The sequence below is a fragment of the Engystomops pustulosus genome, chromosome 10, assembly GCF_040894005.1.
Source record: "Engystomops pustulosus chromosome 10, aEngPut4.maternal, whole genome shotgun sequence".
Taxonomy (NCBI): domain Eukaryota; kingdom Metazoa; phylum Chordata; class Amphibia; order Anura; family Leptodactylidae; genus Engystomops; species Engystomops pustulosus.
In genome coordinates, this window is record NC_092420.1 from 8547353 (window position 1) to 8565404 (window position 18052).

An 18052-nucleotide genomic window follows, 5' to 3' on the forward strand; every position below is an offset into this window, starting at 1 on the left:
TATGGAAATTACTGATCAGGCAATCGCTGATTAAGGTGGGTCCTCATTCTGCCTAGTGATTGGCTGTGTACGTATCTCCTAGCACTTCCTGTGTGTCACGAGTCAACAGGAAGTGGAATGTTGTAGGGCGCCAAGTTCAGCCATATTTCAAATTTATGTGTTACACCAAAAGAAAACACTTTAGCCAACTGTATGGAACTTTTATTTGGGCACCATACTGTAGCAAACTGTTTTTTGTATACTGTATGGCAATGAGGGGAGGTCCCCCAAGAAGACGTTCTGTACAGGGCACCATGTAATTTATGAAGGCTCCGACATTGAGTTTCCATAACCCTCATGGACCCTTCTAGTAGAGGCTTCAGTAAAAGCGGTGCCAACTTCCCAAACAAAAGGCAAAGTTTTGGCCTCTATGTCCATTTCTCCTTCCTAAAATACAAACTTCTGTGATATAGAGAAGATCTACAGAGACTAGTCAGCCCATGACCACAAACCTGTCACTAGACATATAGGGCAGCACGGTGGCTCAGTGGTTAGCATTACAGCCTTGCAGCGCTGGGGACCTGGGTTCAAGCCCTAGGGTCAACATCTGTAAAGAGTTTGTATGTTCTCTCTGTGTTTGTGTGGTTTTCCTCCGGGTCCTCCGGTTTCCTCCCACACTCCAAAACATACTGGTAGGTGATTAGATTGTGAGCCCCATGGGGACAGGGACTGATGTGACAAGCTCTGTGTAGCGCTGTGTAATTTGTGTGCGCTATACAAATTAAGGAATTATTATAGACGTCCATTTTTGCTACAACCTGAACCAAAAATTGTGAGTTTCCTTTTCCATTCGAAGTTCCTCACAAACGTGTTAATTCACAGTTCTGAAATATTTTTCTTGACCTGAAATACTAAACATCAATCCCGGAAGACATCATTATGACAAGTTCTCTGGGGCTCTGAAAAGGTTAGACAGGTGGCTGGGAAACAAAAGGAGGCCTCGGCATACTTTTCTATGGTATGCACACAGAACTGTCACTAATACATGCCGGAGGTGTTATGTCTACCGGTACGGCCGTGCATGCCCCGACCGGCCCGACACTACATCCGCAGCCTCCATGATTATGTATCTTGTAGGTACAGGAAGTAACACAAAGCACGCGCGCGGCAATGATGGCGATAAAAACCACACGCAGTCTAAAAAAACTGCCTGGAGTTTACCAAGTAAGGAAAAAAAGGGTCGGAAGTGGAGTTTTTTTCCCACTTCTCCTTCAATAAGGTAGGCCGAACTCACGTGAGTCTCACCAGTTGCCTAGCAACAGGCCTTAGCACCTGGGGTGACTACTATGAACCTCTATGATCACCCAAGGACCAGCACAGTCCAAATCTGATGATGGCCTAATCAGCCCTCCAGTTCAAGGGAAAGATGGCCGACAATCATTAGCGATGGAGCGGGGCACATTTTGGTGGTAAAGAGACTCTTTTTGGACAAGTATAAATGCTCTTCAAGAATGTTGAAAGTATAATGACCAAAAACAGATCAAATTATATTGATTTCCTATTCACAATAAGACCCCAAGTAACTAGAGGCCTGTGAATACCAACCAACAAAATGGCTGCCTCATGTTCTTAACATTAATAAAAACCAAGCAGCGTAGCTTCGCTCCTTGAAGACTCTATATTACCATTTCACAAAAACATCACAAATAAAGTTTACAAAGGCCTAAAGATACAACTCCAACCAACAAAATGGCCGCCGCCAATTCACATCATCCGATTCGGCTTCGTTCCTTTAAGGCTTCGGCGATATTACCATACAAAAACATCACAAATAAAGTTTACAAGGAATTCAAGGTCCTCTAATGCAAAAATGACCCCAGTATAAAACAAAGGCCTAAAAATACAACACCAAACAACAAAATGGCCGCCGCCAATTCACATCATCCGCTGCGTCTTCGTTCCTTTAAGGCTTCGGCGATATTACCATACATAAACATCACAAACAGAGTTTACATTGAGCAGACAAGATATTTTTGGCAGACGTCTCCGTGAAAACATTCCTTTCGTTTGACAACGGGAAATGTTTACAGAAACATTAAGTCATCTCTGACAATCACGTGCCCTCCGGGGAGTGCGGCGTCCCTCGTAAGTGTAAACATTGCCCCCCACATCCCCCTTTATACACAAATCATTAGGCGTCTTTATCCATACGATAACCAATAACAACCAATCAGATTGATCCTTAGATTTCTAACCCTGAGGTACAAAGATATAAGCTTGACACTGATTGGTTCCTATTAGAAACAATACAATTATTGGCTGGCGCACGATTTATTACCTTAACGCGAATTAAAATTTCTATTCATGGGCCTAGGGGCTTTTTGTGACAGGAAACCCCCTCCCCCTAGATTCCCTGCAGTGTGAATTGTCTCTAGGTGGACACAACGGCCTCCAGTCTGTGACATGATTCATGGCCGATGCTCAATGTCCTCCCTGTTCACACACACACAGTCCATCTAGGTGGCTAATTTATACAGCGACCCCCGCCACTTGACAAGGTTTATTCTCATGTAAATACCCACGGCGGCGGCCGGCGGGCCCAGCGTCAACATATCGAACCCTGCATCATCATTAACCAGGAAAAAAATTCATAGTCTACACAAGTTTTTTTTAATTTCTTGAGGCTTTTTTTTTATGAAAAAAAAATGCTAAAAATTCATTTTTTTTCTCTGATTACTGTATAATTTCCCCATATGGTTGGGGACACACAGTGAGAACACGATGCTAAGTTTCTGACAAGGAAATAGAAGCATGTTCTGTTGCAAGACTATACAAAAAAAAAAATAGGTTTTTATTATGTTTGCTGCAGCTTTTTACTATCGCACGACTAACATGATGCAGGTTTAGATTCACCTTCAAAGTAGTTTCTGTTTGTGAGTTTCTAAAAACAGCGCCACCCCTTTTATCAGGTGGTGTCTGGTATTGCAGTTTGACCCCTTTAACTTAAAGGGGTTGTGTCCAATGTTCTGGCGATAACATTGTAATTGGAGAGAGGGTTCTATTACAGGTCGAGCACGACCTCTCTGTACTCCATTAGTCAGAGGATGGACGGCAGGCGTATGCTTCACCTGTCGCCATATATTAAAGGGACTAGAAACCCTATACATGTGATCGTTGGGGGTCCCAGCAGTCAGACCCCTCACTCAGCAGGTGAATAGGGGATAACTTACTATATGGTAAAAATAGATGCTCACATGCAATACCTGACACTGCCTGCTGAAAAGAGAGGCGCTGTTTTCTAGAAACAGAATTTTTTTTATATCCCACAATTTAAAAAAGTTACAATATGCCATATTTAACATTTTAAGTGATTTTCCTTTTGAATTCTTTATATCTTGCTAACTTTTAAAACTTTTTTATAAGCTTTTTAAACAAATCGGCTTCATCCTGAACAATGGCCGGGTGGGACGATCAGTTACCCAGCGCTAACTATAATATAACCTGGCTTCTTTTTAGCTTCATGGCTCCTTGAGGAGAGGCCACATGATAGCCCCCCATTTACCAGCAGGGGGTCCACAAGAGCCTGGCTGTAAAGACTTGTAAATGAAGGGAGGGGGGGGGGGGGTACAAGGATTTCTAAATTCAGAGCAGGTCAAGAACCTGGAGATCAACGCCCTCGCCTCAGACAAACAAACAAAAAAAAAGGCGACTGTCCCTCCAGGTCACACATGGAATCGGTTTCACAGACAGTCACATGGCTTCTCCAGATGACCTTTAACCCCGACCCTTACTTGGGAAGCTATTTAATTGCTAAGGTTCCCACCAGCTCCCGGTGACAAGGTAACAAAAGACACCACATTCCAAAAACCCCAGCACCCCACGGAGGGAAGGAGCCAGAACCAGCGCTTATCACATGGTGCTGTACAATGCGGCTGGTACTGGACCCAGCACAAGAATAATACCGCCGCTTAATGGCGCCATCAAACCCAAAACTTTTTACTACTTTGTAGCCCTTTGATAATCCAGAGAATTCATCCACAGCAGCGCGAGGAGGGGGGCAGCAAAAGTTTCTGCAAATTTTAACTTCTTAGGGTGATGCCAAACATGGCGTTTTGAACCCGTTTTTGGTCGGTTCTTAAGCAGTCTGTCCAAAAACGCAAGCGTTTTTGACCAGTTTTAATTAAGATAATTGGTAAAACCTGTCAAAAACGCATGCATTTTTTAAAGGACTGCTTAGAAACTGACCAAAAACGGGTTCAAAATGCCACGTGTGGCATCACCCTAGGGTTGGATTTTACAAAGGCCCTATGACAGTTCTTACTGGCAACATAAACAAAGACAAACTGTAAATGCTCTATCAAATTCTACAGACCCATATATGCAGTCAGGTCCATACAGTCCCTCAAACCTTTACAGGCAGGCACATATAGACAGACCCATACATACACAAGTGCATGCAAACACAAATACAGGCCAATGCATATGTACACACAAGCTGGCAGCTATACACGTAATAACAGATGCAAAGCCATGTATGCATACATGCATGCACACAGAAGCACACCCAAGCAATGTACATATGCACACAGAAAGCTTGCCCAAGTGCAGACTCATACATGCACAGACACAAGCAAATCCATACATGCAAGACCTATACATATACAAACAGAGGCAAACCCATACAGGCAGGTTCACAGAGAAAGACATGTACATACATGCACACGAGAAGGTCACACAGACAAAAACCCATACACACATGCAGGCGTGAACACGTAGATGTATACATGTATTAATATAGATGCAAACCTATACACACACTCAAGCACACATGGATGCTGAGCCATGTGCAGACTCATACATGCGCAAATGCATTGATACAAGCAAGTCCATACATACAAACATGTACATTGGGAGACCCATACGGGTGCACATGCACACATACAGGCAAGTCCATACATTTAAACATATACATAGGGAGACCCATATACACACACACACACACACGCGCATACTCCAAGGCAAACTCCTACAGGCAGGTACACCTAAACAAAAACTGTACCTACATGCACACACACACTGGCCCACACGTGCATGCAAAGTATTATGCAGATAGGCCCATACATACAAGCAGGCGGTCACACACAGAACCATACACGCACATATGCAGGCATCAGCACACATAGACACAAACCCCATTCATTCATGCAACAAGCGCCGGTGCAGGCAGGTACATATGTGGACGCATGAACAGACAGACTCATACATGTAGCACACAGCATGATCATAGCATTACACACACAGATGCACACGGACCTCTCTCTACACGGACACACAAAACATAGGAAAATTTCATCCAAGGTTACACACAGACAAATACTCACAATGCAGGAAAATCTGTAAAAATCTCCAAGTGAAATAAAGCCTAGTCGCAGCGTGTTGTGTATGAGGAGATAATGCAGTAAGCGGATCTCCCGGAGATGGATAATACATGCAGAACGCGGAGCCGCAGCCCAGACTCCGTATAATGGCTAAAAACAATTTAAGTCTATAGATGGCGGAGATGTTAAGCAGCCTCTCACCCCGGACCCGGCAGAGCGATGATGTGTGTATGATATTAACTATTCATAACTGTATTCAATAAGATTTCCCCTGCAGGCCCAAACACAGGGAAGCCACTTGCTGGAACAGGGCTTAATGTGATTGGTAAGGGACCTCCTCTCTCCCCGGCCGGAGGATGAATACGGTTAATATTACCGCGCCAGTATCTCTGCAGAGCGCACGTCCCAGCACAGAGTTATATGGATTCCACCTTCTCACGGTAGAGGACTATACCCGCCGCAGGCCATCTATAGAGGAGACGTCACCACCAAAATGTCACTTTCACCACTAATGGGGAGCGCTACACGCAATACACTGATGCTGTACGGAAAAAAGAGATAAAAATACGACAATCCCTTTAAATCATAGCATCTGTGTACTTTAACTGTTAAAGACGGCAGTAGGATCCAATCATGGGGCATCTAGAAGTCCAATGATAACCCTCCTTATATACCCTATTCATATACAGTTCCAACAAACAGATTGGCGCCACCCAGTGGTCAAAAAAAGTGCAGTAACCGGCGCCACCTAATGGACAAAATACAACGAATATAATGCAAAAATTCTCGGAATAGCTCCCTGGGGCAGATACTGAACAAATCCTTCGCTGTGTATAGGATTGTCATCATAAAGCACCCAATAATAATAATAATAACAACAACAACAGACCAGTCATCATAAAACACATAATAATAATAATAATAATAATAATAATAATAATAATAATAATAAGAGACCAGTCAGTTATAAGACCTAAATTACATTCAAGATAAGGGGGGTAAGGTGATGGCCATTTGAGGAACACCACAGGATCTAATGAGGTGAGTAGAAGATTGTGGGTTTAATTTATCACATAAACAACTGAGAAAAGTGCCACCTAGTGGTCAGAATTTATTGAAAATGCACATATGCAAATATTTGACACTCATCACTAATTTCTTTGATACAAGGCAATTACATTTACCGATTCTATCCCTAATGAGGGGTCACCGCCCCACACCTGACCCTCTGGAGAACCCATCTGTCAATCCGCTATATAAAACCCCCTATTACAGTGACCGGGTATTGAAACGTTTTATTTTTTTTTCTTACCAAAAAGGCAAATTAGCGTCTCTGACCTGATGAGATATCACCGAGAAGTTAGTTGTCATGGAAACACAAAGTTTTAACAATGGAATGTATCACGGAATTTAACCACATGGCTGCCAGGCACAAGTCTAATCCTTTTAGGTCAGTGGGGGCCAAATAGTGAGTGTGCAATAGGGTTACCAGCGACGGAGAGCATGTGGATACTATGGGGCAATGGGAGTTTAGTAACAAATTAGACCAAAAAGTGCAATAATGATACAATGTACAGTAAAGTCTCCTCCCCGGATTATTAGACAGTCAGAGGTTTATAAATGTGATTCTGTGATTTTAATGGAATTTCACAGAATTAAAAATTTTGTAAGAATTTCTGCAGCTCCCACACAGGCGGCCGCAGCAGAGAATAAGCCATTGCGACGGCGCTGTGCATGGCTGAACGCTTCCATGTTGTCATACATTAGTCCAAAGCAGCTCTAAAAGCAATCCACTGCGCGGCAGGCCCGCTGTCTGTCACCGCAGAGCGCCACTTGTCACTCATAGCTGCCCTAACCCATCCGCAGCGAGCCCCGGCCCCCCGGGCACTCAGCACCGGAGACCCTGAGGTTATCTGTCAGCACCACAGGGAGCAGGATCTACGCTGAAACTACCCAAACTAGTCTACCCAGGTGATGGGGGAAGGGGCAGTGCAGGGACCACCACCCCCAGCATCCTACCATTACATAACACTAGGCACCTGGTAAAGCATATTCCCAACAAACCACCCCAAATCTCACTAAACTCTATGATAAAGGGGGGGATCTGCAATTATTGCCAAAACTACAACCCCTAGCATGCTCCACAAGCAAAACTAAAACTCCTGGTATGTTTGGAGTTGTAGTTTAGCATCAGATTGGGACACATCCTGCCTAAATTTTCAAAATGTAATAATATAGACAGTAAAACTCCCCAGTGGAAAGTTGCAGGATCACCAATCAGCACATGCTGGGAGTTGTAGTCTTGCAAATGCATCCAAACTCAGTGCAGATGGCACCAGCCTATACCACGACGCAGTCTCTTAGGAGACTCTTCGGAAAATGACCTAACGAGACGGCGGCTGCTGTGCACCCGAGGAGGTCGCCACCGCTGGAGAACAAGCAGCAGGAAGAGTCCTCGGGAAAAGGTCACAACACGACCCACCATCGGGCATCCTAGGAAGGAAACACAAGCCAAGGACCCGTGACATTAACCCTACAGTGCCCAGGTGGCTTCACCAATGCAAGTAATATACAGCAAGCTGGCGTCCGTATACTGTGCAGTATATGACAGGGCACAGACTTTATACCCACGGAAACCTAATTGCCAGATTTGCTAATTTTAGCACAATTACCACATACAAGGTAACGTGACGGTCTAGTGGTGCCACCATATGGAAGATATCATGCGCATGCCCCTTTAAGAAGTTAACATGCCACCTCTCATTAAATAATCTAAAGTACCAGGACACACTGCTGTATCCCCCATCCCATATGGCTGCACCACCCCCCCCCCCCCAACTTAAAGCATGGCAGGTTAAAGGGCAGCGGGGTCACAAGGCCCCAGCAGCTGCAACAGTTTAAAGCAGGAGGTTTAGGAGCCATTTGCTGAGGACATGTGGAAATATCTGCACATGGGGGGGTGTAATGAGGCGGGGGCTGGGGGGCCCTGGAATTCAGCGGCAACCTATACCATAGTGTAGGAGGTAAGGGGGAGGGGCGGCTGCAGATCCCTAGACAGGTAACATACATGGTGTGCAGGCATCTGCTCTGGAGACCCCCAGACAGACCCTGGGAAGGAGCCCCAAGCCTTTCCTCACTACAGGAGACAATAGATGTTTGTTCTGGAAAACAATGACAAAATGTATTTTCTTATTCTTGGCAACGAGGAGACCGCAGTGTGGTAGAAGAGCTAGCGACATACTCCGCAGGGTCATAAAACCGGGAGGAGGGGAAGACACCACGGACACAATCCGGAACGCCAATAATAGTCCAGAGATGCTCCGGCCAGCGGTGTAATTATACGTATACATCATAGCCGTGTATATATGTACGGGCCATATACATGTGCATCCATAGGGTCCACATATACATACACACGTCTACATGCATAGGGTCCAAATATACATACACATGTGTACATGCATAGGGTACATATAGGGTCTGTACATACATAGGGGTCCTCATACAAACACACGTATACATGCATAGGGTCCACACACATACACATGTGTACATTTATAGGGTCCACATATACATACACACACGTGTACATGCATAGGGTCCACACACATACACATGTGTACATGCATAGGGTCCATATACACACACACACGTGTACATGCATAGGGTCCATATACACACAGTTACTGCAGGAAAGCACATGTATACAACACAATCATATATCTACACGTACAATCCAAGCATGCCGTACACAGGTACATGCATAGGGTCCATATACATATGGTTACTGCAGGAAAGCATTCACGTGTATACAACACAATCATACATCTACACATACAAACCTGCCATACATAAGCTCCATATACAGTTACTGCATATAAAGGATCCCCACTATACTATATACAGCCATACAAATCATATTATCTACCTACATATACAGGATTACCATACACTGTATCTACATATAGACTATATCTATACATAATCTAGCTATAGACCCCTATACTTTCCATACTATACATAAGTATACCACCTCCATACAGACTACAGGCACATGATGTATAGATCCATACACAGATACCCATGTATAGACAGACATTCATATGTTATACATAAATATATAAAATCTTATATTCTATCCATCCATATAATGCACACACACACACATGTATATACCATATAATATAAGTATACTCCTGTATGTAATGGAAAGCTACGGACGCTCATCCATCCACCATCCCCACACATTACATACACTTCTCCCCTACACGCACATTCACACTACAGCCGCATCATAAACTTCTCCCTGCATCATTTAAAGCTCGTCACCCTCTTGCCGGAGTCTGGACGACACGAGCCGCACTCGTCACCGCCGTCCCTTACATCACATACATGCCATGCCCAGGGCACTCACCCGCTAGTGATGCCAGTCCTGGACCCAGCAGGGAGGAGGACAACAAGGGGTTAACGCCGCCTCGTGCCAACAAATCCCACAGACTCCGAAAAGAACATTCCTTCCCTTTGCTGCCGGCCACGGGGTCCTCCAGTGCGGGTGCTGGCGATCACTAGAAAGCGCAGGGGGCACCCGGGAGGAGCGCTGCCATCTATCTTCTCACAGGTGCAGGGGTAGCCGCCAGCTGCTCCTCTCCATCCAGCAGATGCAGCGCCCGGGCATCCACCGCCAGCACAGGCTACGAAGAAGCTTCGCCTTTACGCCAAATTTTTTTTTTCGCAGTCTCCGATCTAAATCCGAGCTCCAGAGCTGCGCTCCATGATCCTAATGTTCTGCATTCAGCGCTCTACCTGCTCCCTCCATCGCTCGGATCCACGCTACTGATCTCCGCAGAGGGGGGAGAGAGGGGGGGAAAAAAAAAAAGATTTCCGCCCAATTTTAACCTCAGATACTTAACCCTATCACCGCCACACTGCAATGTACCGCAGGCCCCTCCAACTGGTTACTAAGGTGTTAACAATACCCTAAGGAAAAGCAGCAGAAGAGGAGGAGGAGGGGTACAACATCTATTCATGATATTTCATAGCGCCGACCTGTACCGCAGCGCTGTACACACAACCGATAGTAAAATCCCAGAGTCACGGTATAGGGACGTATGTGATTTATGGCTTTCCTGCTGCATAAGACGAGGGGGGGGGGGATGTTTCCAAACTAAGAGGAGGCTCTGCATTGCCCCTGAACATCCCAAATCATGATCTTATAGGAATGCACTGGAAAGCGGGTGGCATCAGTGCCAAGGGGTGGGTAACTTTAGGGCCTACCCATATACATGATGTGCACATTGTATCATCCCCCGCCGGCAGTGCAGCCACTTTATTACCCTGGCATCTCCTCCTGGCTGCAGTCTCTGTAGCAGAACATCAGCAATACAACCACATCCCCAGGGCTCAGGGGCACTGCCGGGCATGTGTGCTGTATCACAGGCTGGGGGGCACTGCCGGGCATGTGTGCTGTATCACAGGCTGGGGGGCACTGCCGGGCATGTGTGCAGTATCACAGGCTGGGGGGCACTGCCGGGCATGTGTGCAGTATCACAGGCTGAGGGGGCACTGCCGGGCATGTGTGCAGTATCACAGGCTGAGGGGGCACTGCCGGGCATGTGTGCAGTATCACAGGCTGAGGGGGCACTGCCGGGCATGTGTGCAGTATCACAGGCTGAGGGGCACTGCCGGGCATGTGTGCAGTATCACAGGCTGGGGGGCACTGCCGGGCATGTGTGCAGTATCACAGGCTGGGGGGCACTGCCGGGCATGTGTGCAGTATCACAGGCTCAGGGGCACTGCCGGGCATGTGTGCTGTATCACAGGCTGAGGGGCACTGCCGGGCATGTGTGCAGTATCACAGGCTGGGGGGCACTGCCGGGCATGTGTGCAGTATCACAGGCTGGGGGGCACTGCCGGGCATGTGTGCAGTATCACAGGCTGAGGGGGCACTGCCGGGCATGTGTGCAGTATCACAGGCTGAGGGGGCACTGCCGGGCATGTGTGCAGTATCACAGGCTGAGGGGGCACTGCCGGGCATGTGTGCAGTATCACAGGCTGAGGGGGCACTGCCGGGCATGTGTGCAGTATCACAGGCTGAGGGGGCACTGCCGGGCATGTGTGCAGTATCACAGGCTGAGGGGGCACTGCCGGGCATGTGTGCAGTATCACAGGCTGAGGGGGCACTGCCGGGCATGTGTGCAGTATCACAGGCTGAGGGGGCACTGCCGGGCATGTGTGCAGTATCACAGGCTGAGGGGGCACTGCCGGGCATGTGTGCAGTATCACAGGCTGGGGGGCACTGCCGGGCATGTGTGCAGTATCACAGGCTGGGGGGCACTGCTGGGCATGTGTGCAGTATCACAGGCTGAGGGGGCACTGCCGGGCATGTGTGCAGTATCACAGGCTGGGGGGCACTGCCGGGCATGTGTGCAGTATCACAGGCTGAGGGGGCACTGCCGGGCATGTGTGCAGTATCACAGGCTGAGGGGGCACTGCCGGGCATGTGTGCAGTATCACAGGCTGAGGGGGCACTGCCGGGCATGTGTGCAGTATCACAGGCTGAGGGGGCACTGCCAGGCATGGGTGCAGTATCACAGGCTGAGGGGGCACTGCCAGGCATGTGTGCAGTATCACAGGCTGGGGGGCACTGCCGGGCATGTGTGCAGTATCACAGGCTGAGGGGGCACTGCCGGGCATGTGTGCAGTATCACAGGCTGAGGGGGCACTGCCGGGCATGTGTGCAGTATCACAGGCTGGGGGGCACTGCCGGGCATGTGTGCCAGTGTGCAGTATCACAGGCTGGGGGGCACTGCTGGGCATGTGTGCAGTATCACAGGCTGGGGGGCACTGCCGGGCATGTGTGCAGTATCACAGGCTGGGGGGCACTGCCGGGCATGTGTGCAGTATCACAGGCTGGGGGGCACTGCCGGGCATGTGTGCAGTATCACAGGCTGGGGGGCACTGCCGGGTATGTGTGCAGTATCACAGGCTGAGGGGGCACTGCCGGGCATGTGTGCAGTATCACAGGCTGGGGGGGCACTGCCGGGCATGTGTGCAGTATCACAGGCTGGGGGGGCACTGCCGGGCATGTGTGCAGTATCACAGGCTGGGGGGCACTGCTGGGCATGTGTGCAGTATAGAAGGGACCGGCAGGCTGAGGGGCACTGCTGGGCATGTGTGCCAGTGTGCTGTATCACAGGCTGGGGGGCACTGCCGGGCATGTGTTGGCAACCAGTAACAAGGCACAGACAGGGGGCACCGCTATGCAGGTATAAGGGTATGCTGTATAGATATATATGACCGTGTATACAGCGGCATGGCATGGACCAGGGGGCAGCGCTGGGCAGGTCTAGCGGCCTGTGTCAGTGAGGGGGCTGGGGGAGACATGCAGCCCTATATAGGCATGTGTGGTGGCAATGTATATAACTGCCTGGCATGAAGCATGGGGCACACAGCACTGTACAGACATGTGTAGCAGTATATAGCTATGTGTAACAGGGTATACAGGAGCATGGCATAAAGCTCTGCATGGGAATACATGTGGCATGTGATACAGTATATAGACCTGGGCACCAGTATATAGCCATGTGTGGCAGGGTATACAGGCATGTGTTACAGGGTAGAGACCTATACAGCAGGGTATACAGAAGGGTATACAGCAGGCTATACAGCAGCCCCTGCCAGTCCTATATCCCTGAGCGGGGGTCCTCCCTGTAGTAGGAGCAGGGAGCCCCCTCTGCACCCTCGGATCCCCAGCCCCGGGAGAAGCAGGGAAAGTTCCCCGGATTACTCACTGCGAGAGCGGGCGGCAGCCATGTCCGGGGTCCCGGCGCCTGACACAATGTAGCAGCAGCTCAGCATGAATGGGATGGGAAGGAATGCAGCAGCTTCTCCGGACTCCAGCCTCGATCTCACATCCTAGGGCGCTGCGTTACCGCATGTCCCCGCCAGAGGGCGCAGCACAGCCCGGGGGCGGGGCTTAGCCACACTCACTGCTAACCCTCTCCTTCCCGGAGCCTGAGCTCACGCCACAGATTACCCCCAGATTACAGGATTAGATTATTACAGGGGATGTCATCACCATCATCACAGTGTCACCGCATGCATCACACATTACACCATGGGGGCAGAAGATTATAAAAAAATATAAATAAAAAAATGTGTAACTCGGGTAAAAATAATAAAATTCTGCAGATGCAAAAATCCCTACGTAAATCGTGACGTGATGAATAATATGTATATATTACTGGTATTATTATTACAGGTGATAGTGTGAGGGGTCTATGACATGTTCTCTACGACCAACATCGCCCCCTGCTGAGCGAGGACAGAGCCACACCGAGAATGCAGATCGCACGATAATAAACACGATCACAAACATCGCTGCGATTTGTCCCTATCATCATCAAATGTCTCCGAGATGTCATTTCCTTGGAAATACATCGCTCTGCAGTCTGCTACTACAAAGTATAAGGCCAAGTTCACACGTTGCGTTTCAATTGCCTTTTGTAACGCAATTAAAGTGCAGAAGGGAAGAACTTCTCCCAGTTGCAGATGCATTTCTTCTCACTGTGCTGCATCTTCTATAATCTTTATTTAACCCCAGCCTGAAACACATTGTATAAACTCAAGGACAGGAGGAGGAAGGAAACTGACAAGTAACTACAGGTCTAACACATCAACTAGTCCTCATTGTTCCAATGAAAAAAACAATTATTCTAACACTGCACACTGTGAGTAATACTGCTGTAATACTGCCCCCTATGTACAAGAATACAACTACTATAATACTGCCCCCTATGTACAGGAATATAACTACTATAATACTGCCCCCTATGTACAAGAATATAACTACTATAATACTGCCCCCTATATACAGGAATATAACTACTATAATACTGTTCCTATGTGCAAGAATATAACTACTATAATACTGCCCCCTATGTACAAGAATATAACTACTATAATACTGCTCCCTATATACAAGAATATAACTACTATAATACTGCCCCCTATGTACAAGAATATAACTACTATAATACTGCCCCCTATGTACAGGAATATAACTCCTATAATACTGCCCCCTATGTACAGGAATATAACTACTATAATACTGCCCCCTATATACAGGAATATAACTACTATAATACTGCCCCCTATGTACAAGAATATAACTACTATAACACTGCTCCCTATGTACAGGAATATAACTACTATAATACTGCTCCCTATGTACAAGAATATAACTACTATAATACTGCCCCCTATGTACAGGAATATAACTACTATAATACTGCCCCTATGTACAAGAATATAACTACTATAATACTGCCCCCTATGTACAAGAATATAACTACTATAATACTGCCCCCTATGTACAAGAATATAACTACTATAATACTGCCCCCTATGTAAAAGAATATAACTACTATAATACTGCCCCCTATGTACAGTAATATAACTACTATAATACTGCCCCCTATGTACAAGAATACAACTACTATAATACTGCCCCCTATGTACAGGAATATAACTACTATAATACTGCCCCCTATGTACAAGAATATAACTACTATAATACTGCCCCCTATGTACAAGAATACAACTACTATAATACTGCCCCCTATGTACAGGGATATAACTACTATAATACTGCCTCCTATGTACAGGAATATAACTACTATAATACTGCCCCCTATGTACAAGAAAATAACTACTATAATACTGCCCCTATGTACAAGAATACAACTACTATAATACTGCCCCCTATGTACAGGAATATAACTACTATAATACTGCCCCCTATGTACAAGAATATAACTACTATAATACTGCCCCCTATGTACAAGAATATAACTGCTACAATAATGCCCCCTATGTACAAGAATATAACTACTATAATACTGCTCAATATGTACAAGAATATAACTGCTACAATACTGCCCCTTATGTACAGGAATATAACTACTATAATACTGCCCCCTATGTACAAGAATATAACTACTATAATACTGCCCCCTATGTGCAGGAATATAACTACTATAATACTGCCCCTATGTACAGGAATATAACTACTATAATACTGCCCCCTATGTACAAGAATATAACTACTATGATACTGTCCCCTATGTACAAGAATATAACTACTATAATACTGCCCCCTATGTACAAGAATATAACTACTATACTACTGCCCCCTATGTACAGGAATATAACTACTATAATACTGCCCCTATGTACAAGAATATAACTACTATAATACTGCCCCCTATGTACAAGAATATAACTACTATAATACTGCTCAATATGTACAAGAATATAACTACTATAATACTGCCCTCTATGTACAGGAATATAACTACTATGATACTGTCCCCTATGTACAAGAATATAACTACTATAATACTGCCCCCTATGTACAAGAATATAACTACTATACTACTGCCCCCTATGTACAAGAATATAACTACTATAATACTGCCCCCTATGTGCAAGAATATAACTACTATAATACTGCACCATATGTACAGGAATATAACTACTATAATACTGCCCCCTATGTACAGAAATATAACTACTATAATACTGCCCCTATGTACAAGAATATAACTACTATGATACTGTCCCCTATGTACAAGAATATAACTACTATAATACTGCCCCCTATGTACAAGAATATAACTACTATAATACTGCCCCTATGTACAAGAATATAACTACTATAATACTGCCCCCTATGTACAAGAATATAACTACTATAATACTGCCCCCTATGTACAGGAATATAACTACTATAATACTGCCCCCTATGTACAAGAATATAACTACTATGATACTGTCCCCTATGTACAAGAATATAACTACTATAATACTGCCCCCTATGTACAGGAATATAACTACTATAATACTGCCCCCTATGTACAAGAATATAACTACTATAATACTGCCCCCTATGTACAGGAATATAACTACTATAATACTGCCCCCTATGTACAAGAATATAACTACTATGATACTGTCCCCTATGTACAAGAATATAACTACTATAATACTGCCCCCTATGTACAGGAATATAACTACTATAATACTGCCCCTATGTACAGGAATATAACTACTATAATACTGCCCCCTATGTACAAAAATATAACTACTATGATACTGTCCCCTATGTACAAGAATATAACTACTATAATACTGCCCCCTATGTACAAGAATATAACTACTATACTACTGCCCCCTATGTACAGGAATATAACTACTATAATACTGCCCCCTATGTACAAGAATATAACTACTATGATACTGTCCCCTATGTACAAGAATATAACTACTATAATACTGCCCCCTATGTACAGGAATATAACTACTATAATACTGCCCCTATGTACAGGAATATAACTACTATAATACTGCCCCCTATGTACAAAAATATAACTACTATGATACTGTCCCCTATGTACAAGAATATAACTACTATAATACTGCCCCTATGTACAAGAATATAACTACTATAATACTGCCCCCTATGTACAAGAATATAACTACTATAATACTGCCCCATATGTACAGGAATATAACTACTATAATACTGCCCCCTATGTACAAGAATATAACTACTATAATACTGCCCCCTATGTGCAGGAATATAACTACTACAATACTGCCCCTATGTACAGGAATATAACTACTATAATACTGCCCCCTATGTACAAGAATATAACTACTATGATACTGTCCCCTATGTACAAGAATATAACTACTATAATACTGCCCCCTATGTACAAGAATATAACTACTATACTACTGCCCCCTATGTACAGGAATATAACTACTATACTACTGCCCCTATGTACAAGAATATAACTACTATAATACTGCTCAATATGTACAAGAATATAACTACTATAATACTGCCCTCTATGTACAGGAATATAACTACTATAATACTGCCCCCTATGTACAGGAATATAACTACTATAATACTGCCCCTATGTACAAGAATATAACTACTATAATACTGCCCCCTATGTACAGGAATATAACTACTATAATACTGCCCCCTATGTACAGGAATATAACTACTATAATACTGCCCCTATGTACAGGAATATAACTACTATAATACTGCCCCCTATGTACAAAAATATAACTACTATGATACTGTCCCCTATGTACAAGAATATAACTACTATAATACTGCCCCCTATGTACAAGAATATAACTACTATACTACTGCCCCCTATGTACAGGAATATAACTACTATAATACTGCCCCCTATGTACAAGAATATAACTACTATGATACTGTCCCCTATGTACAAGAATATAACTACTATAATACTGCCCCCTATGTACAGGAATATAACTACTATAATACTGCCCCTATGTACAGGAATATAACTACTATAATACTGCCCCCTATGTACAAAAATATAACTACTATGATACTGTCCCCTATGTACAAGAATATAACTACTATAATACTGCCCCTATGTACAAGAATATAACTACTATAATACTGCCCCCTATGTACAAGAATATAACTACTATAATACTGCCCCATATGTACAGGAATATAACTACTATAATACTGCCCCCTATGTACAAGAATATAACTACTATAATACTGCCCCCTATGTGCAGGAATATAACTACTACAATACTGCCCCTATGTACAGGAATATAACTACTATAATACT

At 45.0% G+C, this 18052-nt stretch overlaps 1 protein-coding gene across 3 annotated transcripts in view; it reads right to left on the reverse strand.

The window, feature by feature from the left end:
• Positions 1-13293, reverse strand: part of PLXNA1 (plexin A1) — a 249533-nt gene extending 236240 nt beyond the window's left edge. For 2 of the 3 annotated variants that reach the window (XM_072126988.1, XM_072126986.1), the window contains exon 1: positions 13148-13293. The gene's annotated coding sequence lies outside the window, so the exon portion shown is untranslated. Of the gene's footprint in view, positions 1-9771; positions 10199-13147 lie in introns of those variants that run through there. The other variant, XM_072126987.1, reaches the window with a different exon arrangement.
• Positions 13294-18052: the final 4759 nt, after the last annotated feature.